The sequence below is a fragment of the Salvelinus fontinalis genome, chromosome 41 (genome assembly GCF_029448725.1).
Source record: "Salvelinus fontinalis isolate EN_2023a chromosome 41, ASM2944872v1, whole genome shotgun sequence".
Lineage (NCBI taxonomy): Eukaryota > Metazoa > Chordata > Actinopteri > Salmoniformes > Salmonidae > Salvelinus > Salvelinus fontinalis.
The window spans coordinates 5,293,620-5,314,749 of NC_074705.1; the positions used below are offsets into that span (position 1 = coordinate 5,293,620).

A 21,130-nucleotide genomic window follows, 5' to 3' on the forward strand; every position below is an offset into this window, starting at 1 on the left:
TGATTGTGGAGGCGTGGGGGTGCTTTGCTGATGACACTGTCAGTGATTTATTCAGAATTCAAGGCATGCTTAACCAGCATGGCTACCACAGCATTCTGCAGCGATGCGCCATCCCATCTGGTTTGTGCTTAGTGAGACTATCATTTGTTTCTCAACAGGACAATGACCCAAAACACACCTCCAGGCTGTGTAAGGGCTATTTTACCAAGACGGAGAGTGATGGAGTGCTGCATCAGATGGCCTCCACAATCACCCGACCTCAACCCAATTGAGATGGTTTGGGATGAGTTGGACCGCAGGAAAAGCAGCCAAAAAGTGCTCAGCATATGTGAGAACTCCTTCAAGACTGTTGGAAAAGCATTCCAGGTGAAGCTGGTTGAGAGAATGCCAAGAATGTGCAAAGCGGTCAAAGGCAAATGGGTGGCTACTTTGAAAAATCTCAAATATATTTTGATTTGTTTAACACTTATGGTTACTACATGATTCCATATGTGTTATTTCATAGTTTTAAGGTCTTCACTATTATTCTAAAATGTAGAAACTAGTAAAAATAAAGAAAAAGCATTGAATGAGTAAGTGGTCAATTTTTTTGACTGGTACTGTAGATTGACTTAAATGTATGCTATGCTATGTTCATCAAGTGTAGGCGTGTTTAGTTTCTGGGATGGAGCATTAGCAGCCAATTGGTTTGGAACTTGCTGTGGTTACAGTAGTCTTTCGATGCCTTTGATGTGGTGGCCTATAAATTGGAGTTTAGTTCAGCACAGAGCATGTGAACCCAAATTTTTTTTACGTCAAAATAAATACATGTCAGCATTTTCTGTTGTTGCAATGACGTCATTCAGCTTCAGGCTAATGTGCGCCACAAAAAAAATTCAAGAACTAACAGTTCCTTCTTCCTTGTCATGTATTTTACAGTAGATATCACGTTGTAATTGGCTACGGCCGGGAACCACTTGGGAACGAGGCTATAAGGGATTTCCAAAAACAATCTTTCCCTTTCGTTGAATCTGACTCACATCACGTGCTACTAACGAAACAATATATTATGGTCCAACGTGAAAAACAAAACCATGAGCTTAAGTCAACATTCACCAACTGAAAATGAAGACTATTCTCATTCTCTTATGCCTGCTCTCTGAAGGTAAATTGTTTTCCATGTCGTCTGACTAGTGGTTGATTCTGCTCAAATAAGATGATAGGTTAGCAACATTTACAAAGTTGACAGGTCTTTGATTATTTTGTATGTAGGCTAAACTTGTTTTATTTATTTACCTGTTAACTTGCCTTCTTCCTTTCGTAGCAGTCTCTGTCAACGTCGTAGCTAGACGAAGCAACGCGGTTGACTTCAATGCCGACGCATCATATACCTGCACCCTTGCAGACCCGACAGGTGTGCTGCAAGTCACCTGGCAGAGGCTGTTCAAAGACGACTCGGTGGAGAATCTGGCCACCTACAGCAAGCGGTTTGGCGCTCAAATCATAGACCCGCACCGAGGCAAGGTGGTTTTCATGGAGGCATCGCTCAACTCGACGTCCATTACCGTGAAGAATGTAACATGGGCGGACGAAGCCTGATATATTTGTTCCTTCAATGTTTACCCGAGTGGATCAAGACGCAAGCAGACGTGTCTTACCGTTCAAGGTATTTAATGCACGGAATAATAACCGTTTTAGGGCTTCCCTCTATTGTTCTCTATTCAGTTGAAGTTATATTTTAATGTAAGTGATATTGTAACTCAAAATAATAATCGTAAATCAGCACAGGTACAAGCACACCTGGTCAACTAATTATCCAGCCCTTGATTAGACCTAGTTGAATCAGGTGTGCTGTTACCTGAATAGAAGTAACTAATTATTGTTAGGATTTATGTTTATGCACTATAGCCCGCCACCATATTGTTTGAAGATGAATATTGTTACACAAACAATACAGATGTGTGTGTATGTGTGTAAAAACTGAGCAACATAGTGACAGGCTATAAAAGCTGTGGTCAATCTGGAGAGGGGAGGGGTGCATATCTCCAGGCCAACCAGGGTGGGTAGGACACTGGACAATACCAAATAAGGAACTGTTTGAGTGTAGAATCTGGGGTGAGACACAAAACGGATCTAATCTACCCAACGACCAGATGCGGACAGTTTCGAACACCAAGGGACTGGGACCAGTCTGAGTGCCAGCGATAGGCTGAGTAAAGTTTAAAACACGCTCAGCCTCTACTGTGATAGGCCAACGGACGGGTTGGAACGAAAGCTGTCATAGTATAATAACTGTTGTTTGCGCACATTCCAGAGTTCTCTGTTTTACCCTGCGCGGTGATACAGCGAACCCGTATATACGAAAATTGTATTTGCCATTTATTGCTTGCATTAATTAAACATAATTAAAGAAAGTTAGCAGACCTTGCTTTTTATTTATCCTGATACCGGATTCGATTAACGCAGCGCTTACATTATCCAGCCCTTGATTAGACCTAGTTGAATCAGGTGTACTGGAATAGAAGTGAAAGTCACTGGGGGTATCCTTGGAGATTATATCTTTTGGGAAACACTCTTATGGAGCATTCATAAAGACTTCATAAGTAATACATATGGTGCATTCGGAAAGTATTCAGACCCCTTGACTTTTTGCACATTTTGCTACGTTACGGTCTAAAATGGATAAAAAATGTAAAAAAATATTTGCGAAAATGTCTAAACATGTTTTTGCTTTGTCATTATGTGGTATTGTGTGTAGATTAAGGAATTAATATTTATTTAATCCATTTTAGAATAAGTTTGTAACGTAACTAAATGTGGAAAAGGGGAAGCGGTCTGAATACTTTACGAATGCACTGTAGACGCTTCACTAATACATTTTTTAAGCAAAACAACCAATACAGGTAATATAAAGGTCCTTACATCTGGTGCTTCGCCAAATATAGAATAATCCTTTATTCACCCTTTACTGCAGGACATTTGCTAAGGAGTGATATATCTGAATAATACAGTATGGGCCGTGTAAAGGGTTTATTATGGGTTTTATTAGGGGAATAGAAACACTATGCTTTAGAACACCTGCTAACTGCAAATATAAATCACCATATTGGCATTGTTACATCACTGGCAGGATTTCCCAAAAATGTCTGAATGACCATGAACTCTGCATGCACTAATAAGGGACATTGGCTGGTGTCAAAACATATATGAAAACATAATACATATTTTGAAAGCTCTTAATTGATCTGTCTGGTAATATAAATAAAATCAATATGATCTAATATTCCCTGTTTCATCTATTCAAAGGTGTATCTGAAGTGAGAGCCACAATGCAAAAAGTCCCCAGCACTGAACCTGACTCAGACATGGAAGTTGTGGTCAGCTGCTCTGCCACAGGTAAACCAGCACCTTGGATCCAATGGAACATTTCTGCAGCAGCACTCATAAAGACACCTAACAACTGGACTGTCATTAACAAAGACCAAACTGTCACAGCCAATAGCAACATCACCCACCAACTGTTGCCAGGCTCAGGGGGATACGTGGACTGTATCGTAAACAATGGGATGAGGACACAGAGACACGAGCGGGTCCTGCTTCCTATTCTCCCTGGAGAGAGGGAGGTTGAAGAGGGTACGTGATGTTGACGTATTATATACTTCTAAACCATACTCTTTTAGCGTGTCAGAATGGTTCAACCTGAAAACAACATTGAGAAAACATCATCCCTAGCTCTATAAACAGCATGCCAAATTCATGATATTAATAATAAACATTTACATTTGGATACATGAATTTGGCGTTCTATTTAACAGGCTACATCATCCCCAGGGGCATGTTGTGATAGCCTTGTGACCAGCGTCATCGTGCAATAGCGTGACATTCTGTTTCCTGAAAACAGAAGGCAGAGATTTCAGGCTGGTTCCAAGAGGCTAATGTTGTGATGCTAGTAGTGTTGTTAGTAATGTTATCTCACCAGTTGGGTTTAATGTTGACTACCATGGTAAAGCATCACGAGTCACTCCCTTTTAAAATCACACTGTACTCAAGTGTTGTGTTGATTTCAAAACACATGCTCACTGGAATTTCATGTTTCACCTTCCAGATGACAAGAGGACATTCCCGTGGGCTGTTGCCATTCCAGTATTCCTAATCATTTCCCTTTTAGTCATCTTTGGCTGTGTCGAGCTTCAAAAGAAAAAAAGGTGAGTCCGCACAAGATTATCTGTAATCTCTAATATCGTTATTTTAATATTCGTAGTAAGAGAAATGGAATGAATTGAGTCATCAACTCTATTCTGGCTTTTATCAAATAAACTGTGAGTAACGCATGTCTTGGAGCTCCGGAATGTTTATGGAGAATGTCCTTTTAGATTCACTGTAGTACAGTATAGTAACCTTCACATTCTATCTGGCAGGTTGCAGGCAAGCAGCGTTGGCAACCACAGCAGACGAGCAGGACCCTCTTAGGAGCATTGTGTAAACATCTGTCTGTTGTTGCTGACCGTGCTTATATGCACTGTAGCTGACAGGTGTTTTTGTTGAGGACAGGAGAACCTGTTGTTACTGAGCCTGGATATTGAACCTTGTTGAATCATTCTTACACAGTCATAAATAAGCTAATTAACACGTGAATCATACAAGCCATGATATGGTTAATGCTGTTTAGAGGTACTGAAATGGCACTTTGAGGTTTGAGAGATTGATGACCTCTTGTAGGTGAGTGTTGTGATATGAGGTAGGTTACCTGTTGCCTGGCTACCCAAACTCCTTGCTCCGGCCAAACGCCACGCCCAAGGACGTTAGTTTCTTCTTCGCAATGAGTCTGGATTTGAGTTCCTCCCCAACATTTCACTGTATAAACTGTATAGTGTAGCGAGAGTCATTGTATAAACTGTACAGTGAAGTGAGAGTCGTTGTATAAACTGTACAGTGAAGTGAGAGTCATTGTATAAACTGTACAGTGAAGTGAGAGTCATTGTATAAACTGTACAGTGAAGTGAGAGTCGTTGTATAAACTGTACAGTGTAGTAAAAGTCACTACATAAACTGTACAGTGAAGTGAGAGTCGTTGTATAAACTGTACAGTGAAGTGAGAGTCATTGTATAAACTGTACAGTGAAGTGAGAGTCATTGTATAAACTGTATAGTTTAGGAAAAGTCATTGTCTAAAAAAAACTGTTTTAATGAGTGAACAAAGTAAGAGGATTGATCTGTAGCCATAGCTCCTTATATTCACTGATGTCAACACATTCTGTAGTTGATGTTACTTTAATAATTCACCACATGAACCCATAGTGCAGTCAGTTACTAACCCATAGTGCAGTCAGTTACTAACCCATACTGCTGTCAGTTACTAACCCATACTGCAGTCAGTTACTAACTCATACTGCAGTCAGTTACTAACTCATACTGCAGTCAGTTACTAACTCATACTGCAGTCAGTTACTAACCCATACTGCAGTCAGTTACTATAGTAACCCATACTGCAGTCAGTTACCATACTAACCCATACTGCAGTCAGTTACTATACTAACCCATACTGCAGTCAGTTACTATACTAACCCATACTGCAGTCAGTTACTATACTAACCCATACTGCGGTCAGTTACTATACTAACCCATATTGCAGTCAGTTACTATACTAACCCATATTGCAGTCAGTTACTATACTAACCCATATTGCAGTCAGTTACTATACTAACCCATATTGCAGTCAGTTACTATACTAACCCATATTGCAGTCAGTTACTAACCCATACTGCAGTCAGTTACTAACCCATACTGCAGTCAGTTACTAACCCATACTGCAGTCAGTTACTAACCCATACTGCAGTCAGTTACTAACCCATACTGCAGTCAGTTACTAACCCATACTGCAGTCAGTTACTAACCCATACTGCAGTCAGTTACTAACCCATACTGCAGTCAGTTACTAACCCATACTGCAGTCAGTTACTAACCAATACCGCAGTCAGTTACTAACCCATACCGCAGTCAGTTACTAACCCATATTACAGTCAGTTACTAACCCATACTGCTGTCAGTTACTAACCCATATTGCAGTCAGTTACTAACCCATACTGCTGTCAGTTACTAACCCATACTGCAGTCAGTTACTAACCCATATTGCAGTCAGTTACTAACCCATATTGCAGTCAGTTACTAACCCATACTGCAGTCAGTTACTAACCAATACCGCAGTCAATTACTAACCCATACCGCAGTCAGTTACTAACCCATATTGCAGTCAGTTACTAACCCATACTGCTGTCAGTTACTAACCCATACTGCTGTCAGTTACTAACCCATATTGCAGTCAGTTACTAACCCATACTGCAGTCAGTTACTAACCCATACTGCTGTCAGTTACTAACCCATACTGCTGTCAGTTACTAACCCATACTGCTGTCAGTTACTAACCCATACTGCAGTCAGTTAATAGCCCATACTGCAGTCAGTTACTAACCCATACTACAGTCAGTTTAAAAGCCCCTTCATTCATAACTTCCTTCTACTGTACCGAGACTAGTTTATAGACTAGTTCTGTCCTCCCCCTTCTGACCATTTTGAGTACTACATCACAATATTATACTCTAAATTGCAGGAATCTCCAACCCTGTTCCTGGAGAGCTACCGTGCTATAGATTTTCAATCCAACTCTAATCTAGCACACATTATTTTAATAATTTGCTGGTTGTGAGTTGATTTAGGTTAGATACAACTGGAGTTGGAGTATAAACCTACAGGAGGGTATCTCTCCAGGAACAGGGTTTTAGAGCCCTGTTCTATTACTTCCTAAAGATTGATAGAATTGTGTGTCTACTTTGGAGCAGTAGTCAACCCACCTTTTCAGAGGAATGTGGTTTGAAGACGAGGGTCTGCAGAACTGCTCTATCGTCAACAGAGGAGTGTCAAGAGGAGATGAGTCCTGCTACAAGTGTCTGTTTAACGCCTATCCAGAAGGAGCTATCAGCGGCAGGACCTGCCTCCAAGTTAATGGTAAAATATAATTAACTGTAAGTGGGGGTTAAAGGGACATTACACTCTAAAATCCAACTTGTATAATGTGGATTCACTTTAACATTAGACTACTTTTGAGGTCTTAAAACAATGTTATGTCCCTTTAAAACAGGAACAGGCTATAGCGCAAGCAATTCAATCATCACAGCACATAGGTGATTTTACCCACGCACCCCTATTGGTTCACAGTCCATTTTATAAGTACGAAATGTTTATAAATGAGACGCCAGGATTTATTGCCCTGCTGCAAATGTATTAAAAAGGCATTTGTATATAAAAGGTAATAATTGAATGATTATAATAATGTTATATCATAAACATAGCACTGGGTAGGTTCATTTCCTGTTATTAACCTGGAGGACCAGATCTAATACTCTATTCCACATCAAGTAACTCACACAAGCAGTAACATTAGATCTGCCAAGGTAGCAGCTAATGGGGAACCATAATAAATACAAATAACAATCACCTACATACACTTGATATAAACCCCCCCCCCCCCCCCCATATGTGGTGGTTACATTGCATAGCCCCTAGACACAGCCCAAGAGATGTATTGTCATTGTGAAAGTCACACATAGAAGCTAGAATACATTTACACAGCACCACTTCCTCCTCTCTGCTTGCACCATAACATGTAACTGTTTCAAACCTGTCAAAGGACCATCACTTTGGTTTGCCTTTTGTTCTGCTGTCGGTCTGAGCAGAAAATATTGGACTAACGTTTGGTTCTGCAGTTGGTCATTATGTGTGGAAGACGAACATTCAGGCTTTCTCTGCTTTTGCTGGTGTGGGGTGTGTGCACAGCCTTTGAAGGTAAGATTTGTACTTTTCTTAAACACACAGCACGCATGTACAGTTTGTACAACACTGAAAAAGGACAGGGGTCCTGTCCTCACATTTTATTTGTTAATTGCATTAACATTACCTCGTATAACAATCTGAACTGCATTTAGGGAAGAAGCAACATTTGACTTAGAATATTCTCTTTTTATATATATACACACACCTTTCTCTAATGCAACAAACTGTGCATTGCAATTGTAATGCATAACAAACATTTTAAATGAAACAATACACTCACAAACCATTTTCCTTCATGTTTACAGAGATTCAAGTGAAAACAGGTGAGGATTTGGGCACTCTAGCCTGTCCAAACCAAACCATTCATGACATGATGTCTGTAATATGTAAGTTAGATAGAGTGATGGGAATGAGTGTCAAGTGTCTCTTCGGTTTGACCAAAATGGTACAAACAGCACTTGTGACCCCAGAGTCACACTACAGACAGAGAGTGACAGAGTGTTTCTACACATCACCAACATACAACCATCTGATGAAGGGATCTACACCTGTCAGTGTGTATATAATGGAGGACATAATGATCTTCAACTACATATTTCTGTCAACAGTAAGTGTTGGGTCTGATGGGGTTGTTCATTAGAATTTTAAAATGACCCTCAGTATACAGTTTATCTGATGTGTAATGGTAGAGAGAAGAGCCATGCTGGATCACAAGCGGTTTTCCCCCTTTCTCAGGATCCCATGAGGACTTGGATCACAGACATTTCCATATTGAGAGGCTAGTAGGCCTAGCAGCAGCTGTTGCTGTCATGGCCTTTGCTGGCATAATTATGAGGAAAATGCATTTTAAGTAAGAGATTCTCTTCAGCTCTGTTCTGTAATGAGTATTTGTCCATTTTGGTATTTGTATAATTACGTTGTAATGGAGAAACTGTAATAATATAAGTGTCTACTCAACAAATCAGATTCATAATTCTGGTACTGAACTTTGTCTTACAAATGCATCCAATGCCGTAGCCTGCTGAGAAACAATGTGAAATACCTAAACACTAAACTGTGTAAAATAATCTTTCACTTGGTGTGATGATGCTATCTATCTACGTTCATTCACTCGTCTTCTCTTTTACACAGCAGGAGAACACAGCAGAAAGCGGTGTACACATTTAAAGAGGTGATGAAACAACACTGTCTTGTCTGTCAGGGATGTTACTGCTTGATGTTACCTGTAATCGTTAGACTGTCATGGCTGTTATTTCTTTCTGTTACCTGGAGTCGTAAAACTCTGAGCTACTATTACTTGCTGTTACCTGGAGTCGTAATACATCTGCAGCCTATGCTCTTTCACATTTTCAATATAATTTTCCAACATTTCCAACATAATTCCACAGCCTATATGACATTTTACAGTGTAATATGGTGACATATTGTTCATGTCTTTGTAGGTGGAGCAACAGGACATTTAGAGACAATGGGCTTTACTCAACCCTCCAGCTGCCACATTCTAACCCCTGACCTCTGGCACCGTTGACCAATGACGACATGGTATTAGACACCTTTTTCTATCACTAGGGGTTAAATAGTATTTCACCAGCCCTGGATATACAACTGTACAGTATCCATTTACTGTATATCTTGATTACTGTAATGCCCCTATTTTTGCAGCTGATACACTGACTTTATATAGTTCCATTGATTGGTTACTAACACCTGGCTGAAAAAGGTATTTACTGTAGATCGTCTTCTGTTGCTGTAAATATCAGCACTTACTGTATGAATCCTGCACATTATGTTACCTCGAACCAATGTTCCTTTAGACAAATGTGATCATATTTACTTCCACCAGGTGTCAGTGTATTGCATTTGTAAAATATATTACCTGCAGCAGTAGATGTACAGTCATCATCACAACATGCTTCATGACAATGTATTTTCCTTGCTTTCAATGTTCCATCTCCATTTATTATGTAGGCCTACATGAATTATATGTTCAAGTGTAGAGATGTAACGGCAAAACAAAAAAATTCATTAACTTAATTTCCAAGCAGATCCATGACCTCTATATTAATATGTATACTGTATGGACTGTATGTATCTAACCCAGCATGTACACTCTAGAGGAAAACAAATCATTATCTACATCAGGCTTATATGATATAAGAACCCTTCAGCCTTGTGGTGGTGCAGAATCTATCATTGTTTGTGTCTAAAGAAGGAAGTGGACCTGTTGAGGTGTCTGTTGTTAATATGTTGGCCTCTTCGTTGTGTTCTGCAAAGACCAAGATGCACTAGCAGAGGTCCAAGTGTTTCTGTGAAACAGTAAGAAGCTAGAAAACAGAACCACTTCCTCCTCTCAGCTCTCAAGGTTCATTATAACTAGTCAACCCAAGTTTGACTTTGTTTCTCTATTGAACAACTAACGTTGGATAGACATTGAGTTCTGTACTCAGTCTGAGCAGACAACTTTGAGGATATAATGTTTGGTTCTGCAGTTGGCCAGTATGTTTGTATTCAGGCTACTTCTGCTTCTGGTGCAGTTAGTCAATAAGAAATCAACTTGACTTTTTGCTCAATCTAAATCCCATGAAATAGTACACTCAATCTGTTTCCCTTCATGTTGGCAGTGACTGAAATAAAGACATCCGTCTCCCTAATAATTTGTTGTAATATATAAGATTGAGTGATATGTGGGGGGAATGACTGTCAAGTGTAAAAAGAAATTGAAATGGCGCACGCCATGCATAAGCATGTTTACCATTATAAATCAAACCTGTCCTGAAACTGTACACATGTGAAAGAGCATTAAAACCTGTAAGTGGTGCGTAACTGTCAGCAGGGAAGTCAGGCACAGGAGAGCAGAAATGGGTAACAGCCGGAGCATTTTAATGATGCAAAAACAAACGTTACACAGAACAGCAAAATACAGGTGGAAACAACCCGTCGCCAACCAGTCAGAAATGCACCAAACACTTACAACAAATAATTCCACACACAGACATGGGGGGAACAGAGGGTTATATACACGTCAAATAATGAGGGAATATAAACCGGGTGTGTGGGAAAACAAGACAAAACAAATAGAAAATGAAAAGTGGATTGGCGATGGCTAGAAATCCGGTGACGTCGACCGCTGAACGCCGCCCGAAGAAGGAGGGGAACCGACTTCAGTGGAAGTCGTGACAAAACTCCACCTGAAAACGCTCATCATTCAGCTGTGAATGGTCCTGGTGCACAAAAACACATTTTTTAAAAAGTGTCAAGGGAAGACAGTGTGGATTTGGCTTCAGACCAATCACATCACAAGCCAAACGTCTTTATTGACAGAAAAAAAACGAATTGTTGCGGTTTAACTTAATTTTCTGTACTGGCCAATGATTATAACTGCGATTCTGATCCAACCATAAATGAATATATTGTGCCCCTGGCTTGAGAGGATGGAAGTTCAACATGTAGCTAGATGAAGTAGGTTAATGTGAACTAGTTGGCCAGGCATATTATTGTCCATGAAAAGGAAGTTAGTCTAGTGAGCAAGTATTTTAGCCAGGTAGCCTAGGACAACAAAAATAAAAGCATGTACTGTATGACAGAGTGATAGACCGTTTAGGCAACATGAAAGAGGAGGATGGCATTGGTGTTTCTCTACAAGTAGAGTGAGTCAACTTGTTTTTTCTACTTGCACGCACGCACACACAGAAATCACTACCATGGACAGCCACATATTTAGCTTACATTGACCGGACTAAATAGTTTTGGGTATCTTTTAGTTATCACTTCATTAGACAAAGCATAGGTGATTAGATGTTGAAATGTTGAAGTTGAAACGGTGTTGGAATCGTGGAGGCAGCTCCTGTTTTCTTTGCGACTCGCAGTAACTCTGTAGTATATTTTGATTTGTTTAACAGTTTTTTGGTAACTACATGATTCCATGTGTTATTTCATAGCTTTGATGTCTTCACTATTATTCTACAACTTAGAAAAAAGTAAAAACAAAGAAAATCCCTCAAATGAATAGGGGTGTCCAAACTTTTGACTGGTACTGTGTATGTAGGTATGTAGTACCAGAGGGAACCACAGTATTACTATGGCTCCCTCTGGTTTTAGTGCTGCTGAACAGTACAGCCAGGCCATGAGTGTCTGTCACCTCTACAGCAACATGCATTATTAAAATCAGTCATTTTAATTCCTGTTTTTTTTAAAGAAACAAAAAGGAAAATAAAACTGCAGTTCCACTAGGTGTCGCTGTGCTGCATTTGAATAAGGACTCTCACAGCTCTATGAACGGATAGTGATGCAACATTTCTGAAGTAAAAATTCCAGAAAAGTGCCCTGTCTGATGACATATGTGAATGCTTTATATGTGTAAGAGCCTTGCATCACCTGATTGTACTGAATTCTCTCCATACTTTAGATTTTTTACCGTTGTGTTTGTAACATACCTTATATTTCTATATTCTGTGCTGTAGACTACATCAATTGTTAAGAAATACGTGTTTCAGAAAATGTTATCGTCTTTGTCTTTTCACTGTGTCTGTTTTTATGTACATTAGATATGTAAGTGTTGAGATGCAGCTGGAATCATCCTCTGGTTGAGTGAGACAGTAATTTAAGACCACAACTGCTAACCAGAATATTAAAACAGGTTCTTCCCAAGATATAATGAAAATGTTTAGTTCAGATGTTCGGATTAGAACACACATTTTTACTCAATTTCCCGTCAGGGGTTTTTATCAAAACTACATATGTACACAATTTGCCCCTACAGTGTTTTGACACTGTACACACTGCAATACAGAAGCCCTGGAGAAGTTTCTCCCGTCTGGCATGGGATTTGCACCGGCAACCTTCTGGTTACTGACCCGCCTCTCTAAACTATGCTACTTTCAGTTTTACCAGATAACTCTTAGTACACATTCCAATACCCTTTATATAATCACAGGATATCAAAGTGTACAGTGATTTCTGATAATGAGTATCTATTGTAAGTATCATTTTGACTGCTCTCCTTTCCTGGAATTGGATTCAGTTACTACCGAGGCCACTGAGCGGCCCAGAGTATTGTAATAACCCTCCAGTAGTGGATCCTCTTTCATTTTATTCCTTTCTACAGTAACCATGACTCAGACCTTCTCTTGGGCCACTCCCCGAGACACCCTCTGAGATCAGCCATTATTGATGGCAACCCTGGAGTGGGCTCAGGGATTCGAACCAGCAACCTTTCAGTTATTGGCCCAACGCTAGGCTACCTGCCACCCTTAAGGCTACTCCTAGCTAGACTGTAAATGGTAAAATTACAGAATGATGGGATTATACTTTAATAGACATGCAGTTTATGATGTAATACAATGTACCATTAAAATTATAACCCAATTATGATAATAAAATGAACTATATTATACTCAGTGGTGGACCCAATTGTCATACTTAACAATACCATAATAAAAAATGACTTAGGTGAAAGTCAACCAGTAAAATACTACTTGAGTAAAAGTCTGAAAGTATTTGAATTTAAATATAATGAAGTGGTGCAGCAGGTAGCCAGCCTAGTGGTTAGAACGTTGGGCCAGTAACCGAAAGGTTGCTGGATCGAATCTCTGAGCTGACAAAGTAAAAATCTGTCGTTCTGCCCCTGAACAAGGCAGTTCACACACTGTTCCCCAGTAGGCTATCATTGTAAATAAGATTTTGTTCTTAACTGACTTGCCTAGTTAAACAAAGGTAAAAACAATAATAATTAAGTATCAAAAGTAAATGTAATTGCTAAAATATACTTAAGTAGCTAAAATAAAAGTATAAATAATTTCTAATTCCTTATATTAAGCAAACCAGACAACATTTACAAACAAAAGATGTGTGTTTAGTGAGTCTGTCCGATATTCTCGAGAATTAGACCATTTTCCTGTCCTGCTAAACATTCAAAATATAACGAGTACTTTTGGGTGTTAGGGACAATGTATGGGAGAAAAAGTACCTTATTTTATTTAGGAATGTAGTGGAGTAAAAGTTGTCAAGAAAATAAATAGTAAAGTAAAGTACAGATACGCCCAAAAACTACTTAAGGAGTACATGATAGTATTTTTACTTTTACACCACTGGTTACACTAATGTGATATTAATTGAAGGTGATGTTAACGAAGTCACATAAGTATCTAAAGAGCTTTCAGTTTCACTTGTGTAATGCAACTCCTGTCCTCTACCCACTGGGGCAGTGGACTTCCCCCTTTTGCTATGACATTCAGACACAGTCAGTCACTACACATCTCCTAGGAAGAGGAAAGCCCACAACCCCTAACACCAGACTAACAATGGAGACCAGCAACCACCAGGAGGAGAATCTGGGAACTTCCTGCTAACACAATTTCCAGAGCAGCACTTAATGTGAGAAGCATGTAGTAAAAACTATGTGAACCCATATGACACACATACTACTGTAATAGATTTAAAATCTTGAAAATGTCTCACTCATAAAATGCTCACCTTATTACCATAACACGGAGTCATCATTTCCCACATTGTAAAATGTTTTATGTACAGTATCAGTCAAAAGTTGGGACACCTACTCATGTAAGGGTTTTCATTTATTTGTACTATTTTATAAATTGTAGAATAATGGTGAAGACATCAAACCTATCATGTAGTAACCAAAAAGGTGTATGATATATTTTATATTTGAGATTCTTCAAAGTAGCCACTCTTTGCTTTGACAGCTTTGCACACTCTTAGCATTCTCTCAACCAGCTGCATGAGGTAGTCACCTGGAATGCATTTGAATTAACACGTGTGCCTTGTTAAAAGTTAATTTGTGGAATTTCTTTTCTTCTTAATGCATTTCAGCCAATCAGTTGTTTTGTGACAAGGTAGATGTGGTTTACAGATGATAGCCCTACTTGGTAAAATACCAAGTCCATATTATGGCAAGAAGAGCTCAAAAAAGCAAAGAGAAACGACAGTCCATCATTACTTTAAGACATGGAGGTCAATCTATCCGGAAAATTACAAGAACTTTTAAAGTTTCTTCAAGTGCAGTCGCAAAAACCCTCAATCACTATGATGAAACTGGCTCTAATGAGGGCCGCCACAGGAAAGGAAGACCCATAGATAAATTCATTAGAGTTACCAGCCTCAGAAATTGCAGCCCAAATAAATGCTTCACAGAGTTCAAGTAACACACACATCTCAACATCAACTGTTCAGAGGAGACTGCATGCGTCACACCTTCATGGTCAAATTGCTGCAAAGAAACCACTACTAAAGGACACCAATAATAAGAAGAGACTTGCTTGGGCCAAGAAACACTAGCATTGGACATTAGACCGGTGGAAATCTGTCCTTTGGTCTGATGAGTCCAAATTTTTGATTTTTGGTTCCAACCACCGTATCTTTGTGAGACGCAGAGTAGGTGAACGGATGATCTCTGGATGTGTGGTTCCCACCGTGAAGCGTGGAGGTGTGAGGATGCTTTGCTGGTGACACTGTCTGTGATTTATTTAGAATTCAAGGCACACTTAACCAGCATGGCTACCACAGCATTCTGCAGCGATACGCCATCCCATCTGGTTTGCGCTTAGTGGGACTATCATTTGTTTTTCAACAGGACAATGACCCAACACACCTCCAGGCTGTGTAAGGGCTATTTGACTAAGAAAGAGAGTGATGAGGGGCCTCCCGGGGGGGCCTCCCGGGTGGCGCAGTGGGCTAGGGCACTGCATCGCAGTGCTAGCTGCGCCACCAGAGTCTCTGGGTTCGCGCCCAGGCTCTGTCGCATCCGGCCGCGACCGGGAGGTCCGTGGGGCGACGCACAATTGGCCTAGCGTCGTCCGGGTTAGGGAGGGTTTGGCCGGTAGGGATATCCTTGTCTCATCGCGCTCCAGCGACTCCTGTGGCGGGCCGGGCACAGTGCGCGCTAACCAAGAGGGCCAGGTGCACGGTGTTTCCTCCGACACATTGGTGCGGCTGGCTTCCGGGTTGGAGGCGCGCTGTGTTAAGAAGCAGTGCGGCTTGGTTGGGTTGTGCTTCGGAGGACGCGTGGCTTTCGACCTTCGTCTCTCCCGAGCCCGTACGGGAGTTGTAGCGATGAGACAAGATAGTAATTACTAGCGATTGGATACCGCGAAAATTGGGGAGAAATGGGGATAAAAAATTTAAAATTAAAAAGAAGAAAAAATAATAAGAAAAAGAAAAAAAAGAAAGAGAGTGATTTTCCTGCTTTTCCTGCTGCATCAGATGGCCTCAACAATCACCCAACCTCAACTCAATTGAGATGGTTTGGGATGAATTGGACCGCAGGAAAAGCAGCCAACAAGTGCTCAGCATATGTGGGAACTCCTTCAAGATTGTTGGAAAAGCATTCCAGGTGAAGCTGGTTGAGAGAATGCCAAGAGTGTGCAAAGCGGTCAAAGGCCGCTTTGGATGGCTACTTTGAAACATCTAAAATATATTTTGATTTGTTTAACTGTAACGGTATTCCTCCTCCTCTTCAACCGAAGAGGAGGAGTAGTGATTGAACCAAGGCGCAGCGGGTTGTGAATACATAATTTAATAAAGACACGACAAAACAATGAAGACAGAAAACGACCTAGACTTGAATAAACTACAAAATAACAAAACCGAAATGTAATGACAGACCTGAACAATACAACTTACAAATCACTCGAAGAACGCACGAACAGGGAAAAATAGACTACACAAAATGACGATGTACAAAACAAACCGAACAGTCCCGTATGGTGCGACAAACACTGACACAGGAGACAACCACCCACAAGGAACACTGTGAAACAACCTACCTAAATATGACTCCCAATTAGAGGAACGCCAAACACCTGCCTCTAATTGAGAGCCATACCAGGCAACCCTTAAACCAACATTTAAACAGACAACATAGAATGCCCACCCAAACTCACGTCCTGACCAACTAACACATACAACAAACTAACAGAAATAGGTCAGGAACGTGACATTAACACTTATGGTTACTACATGATTCCATATGTGTTATTTCATCGTCTATGTCTTCACTATTATTCTACAATGTAGAAACTAGTAAAAATAAAGAAAAACCCTTGAATGAGTAGGTGTGTCCAGACTTTTGACTGGTACTGTAGACTGACTGAAATGTATGCTATGCTATGTTCATCAAGTGTAGGCGTGTTTAGTTTCTGGGGTGGAGCATTAGCAGCCAATTGGTTTGGAACTTGCTGTGGTTACAGTAGCCTTTCGATACCTTTGGTGTGGTGACCTCTACATTGTAGTTTAGTTCGGCACAGAGCATGTGAACCAATTTTTTTTAACGTCAAAATAAATATATTTCCGCGTTTATTTTGTTGCAATGACGTCATTCAGCTTCAGGCTAATGTGCGCCACAAAACAAATAAAGAACTAACAGTTCCTTCTTCCTTGTCATGTATTTTACAGTAGATGTCACGTTGTAATTGGTTACGGCCGGGAACCACTGGGGAACTAGGCTAATCTATACCCCATCAACAATTTAAGGGATTTCCAAAAACACTCTTTCCCTTTCGTTGAATCTGACTCAGTTCACGTGCAACTAACGAAACAATATATTATGGTCCAACGTGAGAAAGAAAACCATGAGCATAAATCAACATTCACAAGCTGAGAATGAATACTTTTCTCATTCTCTTATGCTTGTTCTCTGAAGATACATTGTTTTCCATGGCTTCTGACTAGGGGTTGATTCTGCTCATATAAAATGAGATTAGTTAGGTAAACAACATTTCCCACGTTTGACAGGTAATTGATTATTTTGTATGTAGGCTAAACTTGCTTTATTTATTTACCTGTTAACTTGCCTTCTTCCTTTTGTAGCGGTCTCTGTCAACGTCGTAGCTAGAGGAGACAGCAGGGTTGACTTCAATGCCGACGCATCATATACCTGCACCCATGCAGACCCGACAGGTGTGCTGCAAGTCACCTGGCAGAGGCTGTTCAAAGACGACTCGGTGGAGAATCTGGCCACCTACAGCAAGCGGTTTGGCGCTCAAATCATAGACCCGCACCGAGGCAAGGTGGTTTTCACGGAGGCATCTCTCAACTCGACGTCCATTACGGTGAAGAATGTAACATGGGCGGACGAAGCCTGCTATATTTGTTCCTTCAATGTTTACCCGATTGGATCAAGACGCAAGCAGACGTGTCTTACTGTTCAAGGTATTTAATGCACTGAATAATAACAGTTTTAGGGCTTCCCTCTATTGTTCTCTATTCAGTTGAAGTTATATTTTAATTTAAGTGATATTGTAACTCAAAATAATAAGCACAGGTACAAGCACACCTGGTCAACTAATTATCCAGCCCTTGATTAGACCTAGTTGTATCGGGTGTGCTGGTACTGGAATAGAAGTGAAAGTCACTGGGGGTATCCTTGGAGATAATATTTTTGGGGAAACACTCTTATCGAGCATTCAAAAGACTTCATAAGTAATACATACGGTGCATTCGGAAAGTATTCAGACCCCTTGCACATTTTGTTACATTACAGCCTAAAATTGATTTTTTAAAGACTTGCGAAAATGAATAAACATGTTTTGGCTCTGTCATTATGCGGTATTGTGTGTAGATTGAGGAATTTGTATTTATTTACTCCGTTTTAGAATAAATCTGTAACGTAACTGAATGTGGAAAAGGGGAAGCGGTCTGAATACTTTACGAATGTACTGTAGACGCTTCACTAATACAGTTTTAAGCTAAACCACCAATACAGGTAATATAAAGGTCCTTACATCCTTACATCTGGTGCTTCGCCAAATATAGAATAATCCTTTAGTCACCCTTTACTGCGGGACATTTGCTAAGGAGTGATATATCTAAATAATGCAGTATGGGCCGTGTAAAGGGTTTATTAGGGGAATAGAAACACTATGCTCTAGAACACCAGCTAACTGCAAGTATAAATCACCATAGTGGCATTGTTACATCACTGGCAGGATTTTAAAAAAATGTCTGAATGACCATGAACTCTGCATGCATTAATAAGGGACATAACTGGTGTCAAAACATATATGAAAACATGATACATATTTTGAAAGCTCTTAATTGATCTGTCTGGTAGAAAAGGTAAAATAAGTAATATAAACTCAATATGATCTAATATTCCCTGTTTCATCTATTCAAAGGTGTATCTGAAGTGAGAGCCACAATGCAAAAAGTCCCCAGCACTGAACCTAAAGCAGACATGGAAGTTGTGGTCAGCTGCTCTGCCACAGGTAAACCAGCACCTTGGATCCAATGGAACATTTCTGCAGCAGCACTCATAAAGACACCTAACAACTGGACTGTCATTAACAAAGACCAAACTGTCACAGCCAATAGCAACATCACCCTCCAACTGTTGCCAGGCTCAGGGGGATACGTGGACTGTATCGTAAACAATGGGATGAGGACACAGAGACACGAGCGGGTCCTGCTTCCTATTCTCCCTGGAGAGAGGGAGGTTGAAGAGGGTACGTGATGTTGACGTATTATATACTTCTAAACCAGACTCTTTTAGCGTGTCAGAATGGTTCAACCTGAAAACAACATTGAGAAAACATCATCCCTAGCTCTATAAACAGCATGCCAAATTCATGATATTAATAATAAACATTTACATTTGGATACATGAATTTGGCGTTCTATTTAACAGGCTACATCATCCCCAGGGGCATGTTGTGATAGCCTTGTGACCAGCGTCATCGTGCAATAGCGCGACATTCTGTTTCCTGAAAACAGAAGGCAGCGATTTCAGGCTGGTTCCAAGAGGCTAATGTTGTGATGCTATTAGTGTTGTTAGTAATGTTATCTCACCAGTTGGGTTTAATGTTGACTACCATGGTAAAGCATCACGAGTCACTCCCTTTTAAAATCACGCTGTAGTCAAGTGTTGTGTTGAGTTCTGGGTAGTTTCCAGCCCCTCAGGGAAGCTACGTGATAGATGATATGATTGGATAGATGGGACAGAACATGATGTCAACATGTTATTCAAACTGAATGCATTAAACAGGAAGGGTGTACAATTCCTTGTCTTTCTCTTTGGAGGAAATGCTATCTCTCCAAACACATGCTCACTGGAATTTCATGTTTCATCTTCCAGATGACAAGAGGACATCCCAGTGGGCTGTTGCCATTCCAGTATTCCTAATCATTTCCCTTTTAGTCATCTTTGGCTGTGTCGAGCTTCAAAAGAAAAAAGGTGAGTCCGCACAAGATTATCTGTAATATCTAATATCTTTATTTTAATATTCGTAGTAAGACAAATGGAATGAATTGAGTCATCAACTCTATATATGGTTCTGTCTTTTATCAGACAAACTGTGAGCAACGTATGTCTTGGAGCTCCGGAATGTTTATGGATAACGTCCTTTTAGATTCACTGTAGTACAGTATAGTAACCTTCACATTCTATCTGGTAGGTTGCAGGCAAGCAGCGTTGGCAACCACAGCAGACGAGCAGGACCCTATTAGGAGCATTGTGTAAACATCTGTCTGTTGTTGCTGACCGTGCTTATATGCACTGTAGCTGACAGGTGTTTTTGTTGAGGACTGGAGCACCTGTTGTTACTGAGCCTGGATATTGATCCTTGTTGAATCATTCTTACACAGTCATAAATAAGCTAATTAACACATGCATTATACAAGCCATTATATGGTTAATGCTGTTTAGAGGTACTGAAATGGCACTTTGAGGTTTGAGAGATTGATGACCTCTTGTAGGTGAGTGTTGTGATATGAGGCAGGTTACCTGTTGCCTGGCTACCCAAACTCCTTGCTCCGGCCAAACGTGACGCCCAAGGATGTTAGTTTCTTCTAAGCAATGAGTGTGGATTTGAGTTCCTCCTCAACCTTTCACTGTATAAACTGTATAGTGTAGCGAGAGTCATTGTATAAACTGTACAGTGAAGTGAGAGTCATTGTATAAACTGTACAGTGAAGTGAGAGTCATTGTATAAACTGTACAGTGAAGTGAGAGTCATTGTATAAACTGTACAGTGAAGTGAGAGTCATTGTATAAACTGTATAGTGTAGTAAAAGTCATTGTCTAAAAATAACTGTTTTAATGAGTGAACAAAGTAAGAGGATTGATCTATAGCCATAGCTCCTTATATTCACTGATGTCCACACATTCTGTAGTTGATGTTACTTTAATAATTCACCACATGAACCCATACTGCTGTCAGTTTAAAAGCCTCTACATTCATAACTTCCTCCTACTGTACCTAGACTAGATTATAGACTAGTTCTCTACTCCCCCTTCTGAGTACTACATCACAATACTATACTCTATACTGCAGGAATCTCCAACCCTGTTCCTGGAGAGCTACCGTGCTATAGG

General features: G+C 40.2%; 1 protein-coding gene and 1 long non-coding RNA gene across 2 annotated transcripts in view; one reads left to right on the forward strand and one right to left on the reverse strand.

Moving 5' to 3' along the window:
- The window catches only part of LOC129840313 (poliovirus receptor homolog), a 197,486-nt gene that overhangs the window by 54,741 nt on the left and 121,615 nt on the right, over window positions 1-21,130 (reverse strand). The gene's annotated exons all lie outside the window — the stretch shown is intronic.
- LOC129840459 (uncharacterized) lies at window positions 8,212-10,460 on the forward strand. Its single transcript, XR_008757198.1, has 3 exons — window positions 8,212-8,413; window positions 8,542-8,977; window positions 9,249-10,460. It is a non-coding gene; the product is annotated as an uncharacterized LOC129840459 (long non-coding RNA).